The sequence below is a fragment of the Athene cunicularia genome (assembly GCF_003259725.1).
Source record: "Athene cunicularia isolate RWA chromosome 7 unlocalized genomic scaffold, athCun1 chr7_part1, whole genome shotgun sequence".
Classification (NCBI taxonomy): domain Eukaryota; kingdom Metazoa; phylum Chordata; class Aves; order Strigiformes; family Strigidae; genus Athene; species Athene cunicularia.
In genome coordinates, this window is record NW_020799107.1 from 19,806,615 (window position 1) to 19,814,863 (window position 8,249).

The 8,249-nt window shown below is 38.0% G+C and overlaps 1 protein-coding gene across 1 annotated transcript in view; it reads left to right on the forward strand.

Moving 5' to 3' along the window:
• The first annotated feature begins 1,089 nt into the window (after positions 1-1,089).
• RBMS1 (RNA binding motif single stranded interacting protein 1) overlaps positions 1,090-8,249 on the forward strand; it is a 91,825-nt gene continuing 84,665 nt past the window's right edge. The window contains exons 1-2 of the mRNA XM_026852804.1: positions 1,090-1,094; positions 4,290-4,295. The gene's annotated coding sequence lies outside the window, so the exon portion shown is untranslated. The remainder of the gene's footprint in view (positions 1,095-4,289; positions 4,296-8,249) is intronic.

The window sequence follows — 8,249 nt, forward strand, 5'->3', positions numbered from 1 at the left end:
TTTGTTAGTGTGTAGCCATTCTCTGCTGAAACACTTCCTACATAAGGAGCCAGGGCCTGAGCCTTTCTCCGTTTAAATCCATGGAAAACTCCTATTAACTTCATTCATGTAGACTAAGATCATTTAAAGATTGACTTTCTGGTCTCCCTTTCACTCAGACTTCACCTGCAGGGGTGAGCTGATGTCAAACAGTGCTGAAGAGTGTTAGGAGCCTAATTTTTTAACTCTTGATAATTAAGAATAGTCCAGATTAAGCCTCTGCATGCTCTGTGTAACCCATATTCAGACAACTGAATTATAATTGTGCTTTAATCTGAGACACAAGGTACTGTTAGTGTAGGAAAAGTAGTCTACCATCATCTCTAAAAGGAGAAACTAGATTTTCAATGCTGACAGCATGTAGTATGTGAAGAGGGAAAAAGTTTAACTAACTTAAAAACGAAACTAAAATATTTTGAGTAGCTTGTATGTTTCTATTAGTGTTGTAATGTCTATTAGTATTGTAATGATATCAGAATAGTATATCAGCACTTCAGTGTTAATAGACTATAACAGATTCAGGTGGAAAGATGAGTTTTTTATTGTTAAAAGACAAGGCAATACTCTTGATTTATTTTTAAGCCATTGTAAAGTAATGTGAGATTCTGCCTTCGTTTAAAACGCTGACAAAACACCAGTTGGCTACAGTTAGTCCAGAGCTTCACCCATACTCCCTTTTTATTTTCCTAAAGAATAATGTTTTGTTTTATAAAAAAATTCGTGCTTATAGCATTATGCTTATTGTCTGCTGTATCTATTTCAGTTTGTAACTTAGGCATGTAGTTGCCAGTCGACATCCTTGATTTCAGGTTAGATTTGATTGGGTCATGCCTAATCTGTCTCTCTTTTTACTCTTTCAGTAAGAGTACTAAAATATGGTCTCTGAAGTTGTCTTTTCAAAAGGATTTCCTGTGTTATGGGCAGATGCGCATATTAGAAATAGTCCTACCAGGCTTAAAAGTTAGTTTGCTTAAATGAGTGGCAACTCATTGGAGAGTTGACTTGAAATGCAGATTTAAGTCTAGTTAAAGAATGAAAGTCATACAGTATCTGCAGTAATAACTTATCATGATGCTCATGGCCGTGCATCCTGTCTGAAAAAGGTAGGTATAAACTAGTATTTTTACTAACAAGGTTACTTGAGCTATGCAAAGAATGCACATGTGCGCATCCATAATGTGAAGGAAACAGAATGACATACAATATCCTGCTTAATACAGGCTTTCTTAGCTCTCAGTTTGTGTGTGCTGAGAACGCGATGATTCTCTGTCCCTCCTCCCACTTTTGTTATTCTCATGCAAATCAGGAGGCGCTCCTCCGAAGTAAATATTTCTACACTCTGTAAAATTATCGTAAATGGAAAATTAGGCTTTCTCCTGCCATCTGCTCCTTGAATCTACAGAGCTAGTGCAGCTATTTGATTAGGGATTTTAAATCGCTTTGTGCTGGGAGGTTTCTCTGCTCTCAGGTTTCTCGAAGAGGAAGTCAGCAGCAGCTCTGGGGGCCTGGGATGGAGGCGAGCGCAGGCTCCCACCTACCACAGCCTGGGTGCTCAGGAAGTCCAGGGTGTCAGTGCCTTTTAACAGCTTTGCCCAGTAACAGTGGTTCGTCTTACAGTTTGATGAGTGTAATGTTTATCTCGCCAGCATAAGGAGATTTACATAGTTTGCTGCTTTGGAGCAGATTAACTGGGCGTAGCTGCACGTGAGGAATTTAACACTGATTTGGTGTTTGGCCTGTGTAAGGAGAGACATACAAAGCTTTTGATTAATCTTTTCATGCAGCTCTGTTAACATCGAGTGCCGTGGCCTAGGTTGGGTTTTGCTAAAAGTTGAAGATTAAGGTGTGTTTATAGCAATGGTTAAATGAAAAAAGCTTTTCCCAATTTTAGGCTAAAAATTGCAGATTAGCTTTTCACTCTGTCTATAGGTTTAATGTATCAAGAAGCTACACCTGTAATCCTACTTTATTATTTCCCAGTTTCCCAGTTGGCGCTGTGTGTGGTGTCTGTGTGTGTGAGAAGGAACCTCATTAAACTTGCAAGACCTGGGCACGGTCATAACTCAAAACATGCAGCTCTGCAGAGCAGTCTGTGACCAGACTGATCTGACATTACACCTCTCCTGTGCTGTGGGGGGGGAGAGGCTGAGAAACCCAAGAATGAACAGATATATTTGGTCACCTGAATAAATGGAATTACTTTATTTTTGTTTCTTTCTTTCAGAACTGTAAGAATTATGTCATTTTGTGTCATTGGCTTGCACTGACAGAGTCTATTCCCCTTTACATTGTATACAATATTAAAGGGTCTACCTGGGTTTAACAAGACTCAGCTCTTAATGAAGTACCAGCTATTTTAGTTTTTTGAGTGCATCTATAGGATTGATTGTGAAGTTCTGCTTTATTCTCAAGGGAGCAAAACTGCTCAGTCAGTGGGTTTCTATACTTGTAACACAAAGTGAATGAAAGAAATAAAAGGAAGCACCTTATCTTGTCAGGCATGATGTTATAGATTATGAAAAGTGATATGATTGTCTTATCTGTATTCAGCAATTTGAAGGTTTTGTTTAGTATTCTAACAGGGTGAACAATGTGTTTTTATCTCTTTGGAACTGTTCTTGTTTAAAGTTTGCATCTTTGCCATGAAGCTTCACATGGAAGGGAAAACAGAAGTTTGTCTTCAACATCTGCTGTTTTGTTTTGTTTTGTTTTTTTTCCTGAAATTTCCAACTGTTAGAAAAAAAATTTGCTTGAGTTAACACATTTCAGAAGGGTTAGATCCTTTAAACTAGGATTACAGGCAGGGAGGAGAGGGGAAGGAAGGAAGGGAGGGGAAAATCCTTTCCTGTGAGCTTGAGATGGCTCCCAAAACATCTGCATAGTGCTGCAACCAAGTAAATAAAATAATGGTTGTTTGATATGATATTTTTTTTTTTTTTTTTTTTTTTTTTTTTTTTCGTCTCTAAAGTCTTCATTAAAATTGAACTTTGCTTGTTGCATGAGATAGTGTATAAAAAAAGAAGTTAGTGGAGAACAGAAACTTTTTTTTACTGGCTGTCCCTCATGGCTTTTTTTCTGGCTCCTTGCAGAAACAGAGAAAAACATTTGTATCAGATTATTTTTAAAACGTCTTATTTAGGGGACACTGGAAGCTTATAAATCTGTAATTCTAGTGAAAAGGTGCATGGAGGTGTTTTGATCTTGGATGAAGTGTGTTGGTCAGAAGCTTTCTAGAAAGCCAAGAGAACCACATTTAAATACTCTCAGAAACCTTGCTGAAGTAATTGTTAGTTATTTTGCATATGTTTCGGAACTGCAGCGTACTGTGGTAATTATAACAGCCCTGCAGAAGCCACTGTATTTGCAGCTTCCTGATGCAACAGGAAAGGGAAGGGATGAGTTACAAATAGAGGAGAAATGTTGGGGGGGAGGAGTGGGTTAGATAAGCACAAACCTCCTAACCCAGCAATTTAGGAAACATACACACACACCAAAAAAAAAAAAAAAAAAAAAAAAAAAAAAAAAAAAAAAAAAAAAAAGTGCTGTAGGGACTGGTTACTGTGATTAGCACAGGTTTAGCTGCATTTTCCTCAAGAGACTGTAGTTAACGCAGTGTAGCTGCAGTTATGTATTGACACACAAACCAGTTTTAACCTGCAGGTTGAAGTAGTTGAATGCTGGCGAGGGGATGGCTTTAAACATTCAAGATCAACTAGGTTTAGCAGTTTGAATTTAGTAACATTTATTACAGTTCATGTAAATTGAATTTTAATAATAAACCTACCAATTTTAAGGTCTAACTTATGCACTAAGGTGCTACTGGTTTAAAAATATCAAATGCTTAAAAATATAGTTGCAACACTTCAAAAATGTCTTTTTCTGAATTTATGATGTAGTTTGAAGATATATCAGCTCTATGGTCTGTGGCAAAATACAAGCTGATAATTACAGATACGTACAAATACAGTATAATACATAATAATACCTTTTTTGTTCATGTGTGCTCATAAAAGCAATGTTGTTCACTTAACTGTAGTAGTTTAGGAAGTTACTGGTGTGTGTCTTTCTTGTTTAAAGTATTCTGCTTTAGAAAAATGATGTGTCAAATAGAGTGGGTGTTTTGATTTTACTTACTCGGTTGGCAAAACTGTAGAACTCTGTGAGTTTGCAGTGGAAACAAACAATGCATTGTTCTGGGGAGCCTTGTTTGGGGTTTGTTTTCATTGGATGAAGAACAGCAGAAAGAGCAGGGCAAGGTGTGCATCAGACTTAGTCTAGCCTGATATTTACCTGTTTGTGAAATGAAATGCTTCTTTACAGCAACTAAATATATGTAACTTTGATCATTGATTCTGTTTCTTGACAGTGTCTCTTATTGGCAATGGCACTTTCACACCTTATTCTAAGCGTTCTTTCTGTTTCTGTACTTAGACAAGAAGGTGGTTTATTTCTTTCCTTACCTGCTATGGTTTTCTGTTCTTTTATATCTGAATCTCCTCTACCATATGGTGCTTTAGTTCAAGAAAGTGGAAACATGACTCCTTAGGTTAACTACAGCTCATATTCTGTCATTTGGGTACTACAGCATAATAACGTTAGGATTCAGTCCTTTAGGATATCTGAGGTATGTGTGTGGCACTTCCATTTTTAGTGTGCTTGGGGAATGAAATCCAGGACTCAGGTGTGAGTTTGGGTGAGTGTTACAGGGAGCCTTTCTCAGGATTGCTAGTCACTGCAGGGCTCTTCTTTCATGTCTGAGGTGTTACCAGCTCCCAGGAAGGCTGTGGCAGCTTAATGGAAGAGTATCCAGTTATTTCTGACAATCTGAAGCAATGTTTGTAGATACTTTTTTAAGGTGATTCAGGATCCTGTTTTACGGTTTGTCTGCCCCACAGGAACGTTATCAGGTTGTGCTTGTGCCAACTGCAGCAATCTGAAATCACTCAAAACATCAGACAGGCAAGGATAAAATCAAGTACAGATCCTTGTTTCCAAATCTGCAAACATAAAATTCTTAAAACTGAGGAAGGGGGGGGGATAAAAACCCAAAACCAAAATAGTGGTATAGGACCTGAAAGTTTCCTTCATGTTGTACGCAGCCTTGTGGCAGATGACCCCCAGTCTTCTGAGGGAGACTCTGGTTATTGTGCAACTCTGTTGCCTTGGATTGTGTTCAGGGAAGAGCCTCTGATTTAAGGCTCCATGTTGCCTTTTATCGTTAACCCCTTTGGAGAGTACAGGGTAGAGGTTTAATTTTATTTTCCAAGTTGGTGATGCCTCTTTCACTTGGCCTTGTTTCATCAGACCATAGGCTGTCTTTCCCAGCTTTGGAAGTAGTAATGTCTCCTGAGCATCATCAGGTGCAATGCTTTGGAGTGCTCTTCAGCAAAGCACTAAAGAGATGGTTGGTGTGTTGCAAAGGAGATTTCATGCTGTGATGGCTGAATTTCAGGGCTTCTGTTTTCCTTTCTCTTCTACCTATTTGTATAATCTGCTAATATTGCTTTAAATAGTTGTGTAACAGATTTTTATCTGGGCTTCTACTGGACTGGGGGAAACCCTGTTATTTCATCCACTGCAGCTGTGTGGCCTTTGTGCCCGTCTTTGAGGATGGCCATGGTGACCAATTTTGAACTATTGGTTTTGCTGCATGCATTTGTTGTTCTGGTTTAGCTTAGCTATTCACTTACCTAAAGTTTTAAATAGCCTATTACAACATGAAACACTTTTATGTAGCATAGAAGTAGTGTACAGTACAAATTCGTGTTAACTTGTCCCACTGTGGCTTTTCTGTGGGAGGAGGGACAGAGCGGGTGTGCTGTGCATCTGTGAACACATGTCTTGGCCAGGAACGTGCCTCCTGCAAGCTTGAGAAGGCAGCATCTGCACCAGATAAACCTGGGTTTCAGCAGAGCTGGGCACACAGTTCCACAGACTTCTGTCTGGTATGAAAGCAACTGCCAGCAGGACAAGATCCTTTGAAGCGTTTAGTGGTCTGTCTTCTAGATGAGTTCAAGAAAAGTTCTAAAAATGTGGATCTGAATTTTAAGACTTGCTTATGCCAGTGCATATATACATACCCAGTGGTGCCACTGCCTGTGGTGAGAGAACTGACATGAGTAAGTGCTTATTGAGTCAGAGAAGCTGAAGACTTTTGAATTTCCCCAGTGAGAAACCTGAGAGGAATAGTTGGTGTGTCCTAGCATTGGTATTAGACTGACATTCAGCAAAATCAAATGGTATTTAAATTGCTTTAATATTATTCCATCCAATCTGCTTGGCTTACATGTTCCTCATTACGACAATACTTGTGCTTATTTAAAAATACTTTGTGTAATTTTGAGAAAAAAAAATTTGAGTTGGGTATTAAATACAAGTGCTTAGCTACTAACTTTTGAAACAGGGACGGTTTTTGGCTTTTCTGCAGCATTCCAGGAGATGTAGCTCTGGATGCCACTTATGAGAAACACAAAACCTAGATTTTAAAAAAAGCGTTTCTGCAGTGTTTAGCTTAAAAAGATAAATGATAACTGTTTCTTTATTGTCTTAGGGCAACAGCGCTTCCAATGCACATGTATGCGTGTATATGTTGCAGAATTAGGGACAACTTTTGAGTAGAGAAAACTGGAAGTATGCTGCAGTACTGAGGAGCTGCATGTTTGCATATAAAGCATGTTAGCAAGCTTGAGTGATTTTTATGGTGAAGAATACCAAAGTGTAATTTACTGTATAGATTTTCAGTTGATTAAAGGTGCTAGTGAAATTTAGGGCACACCATGACACCAGCAGAAGAATGCAGTGGCTTTTTTGTTGTCTGAAATGTCCTAGGACCTGCCTCCACTCCCAGTTATAATATTCCAAGATCCTATGGAAGTTAATGCAAGATGAAAATGGTTAAGGAAGTCATTAATTGTTTCAGCATTATGTTGATATTTCAATTGCTGTAGTGACAAAATGAGGTTAACTTTTGAACTAGACTCTGTCAGATTGCCAACAAATGTACTCTTCTTAGATCTGTCAGGTGTGGAGTGTCATGGTCTCAGGGAAGTCAGTAAGGCCTGAAGACTGGCTTGGTCATTAGCAAAGGCACTTTGACTTCTCATATAACCATTCTTTAGATACCCTGAGTTGTTGAGAATTCCCTGCTCTGAGCTCCTGACCATTTTGTGCTTTCTGTTTTAATATTTCACTTGCAAGTGTATTGTTGTTTATAGTCTTATTAATGTATGGTTTTGTATTCCAGTATATAAGATGATGGAATGAAAGATCTGTCCCGTCTGCATGTTTTATCCTTTTATCAAAAGTGGCTTTTTTGGTTTTTGTTTTTTGGTTTTTTTTTTTTAAATTTTTTGGTGTGACACTTCTCTGGCAACTGGAACTCTGGCAAAAAAAATCTTTCAAAATTACTGAATCCTCAGAGCTGGTTTCTATCTCCACCTTCTTCCTCCCCTGAAATAAGTTCCGTGTTGAGTCATTCTCTTGGGTGACAATGAAAGTCCCAGCGCAGCCACACCTATAAAGTTTTATTCCAGGACAGTGCAGGGATTAAGATGGTAACATGAATCTTAAATTGTCCAATCAACAATATTTTGGATAATCTTAGGTAAATGGTTTAGTTTTGGTTCTTCAAAAGGTATTTTTTAATAGTTTCCTACCTCCTATAGTTTTTGTACAGAAATACTAACATCTGGAAGTGGGTCAGATATTACAGCAATTAGGACTAAATAACATATATATGCACAAACATGCACATATAGATATATAGATGTATATGTTTAAGTGTCTTCGCTAAAGCTCAGGATAGAGCAGATTATTCAGAACGATAAAACTTTGTTTAAATTCTGCCTGTCATTTACTGTGTGAGTAGTTTCTTTACAGTTTATGGGCATGTTCATGTGAATATTATTATTGACATTTCCAGATTAATAACAATGGAAGACTTCTTTTTGGCAAGAAACTGGACTGATAAAAGTATCTAGAACTCTAGTTTTAGAAAAGACTAGATGTTGGTTTTCTGTCTAAGCAGAAGTTTAGTGTGCAGAAAGGCAGAGTTCAACTATTACAGTATTACTCAGAACAGGAATAGCTCCATGAAGTTCTATGGCCTAGATTTTGCAGAATTTTTATATAGATAGCTTTAGTGGGTTTGCGGCTTTATCTTTCATACTAAATTAACTCTTCTCCCCCTGTCTCTTATACACAGCATCCTG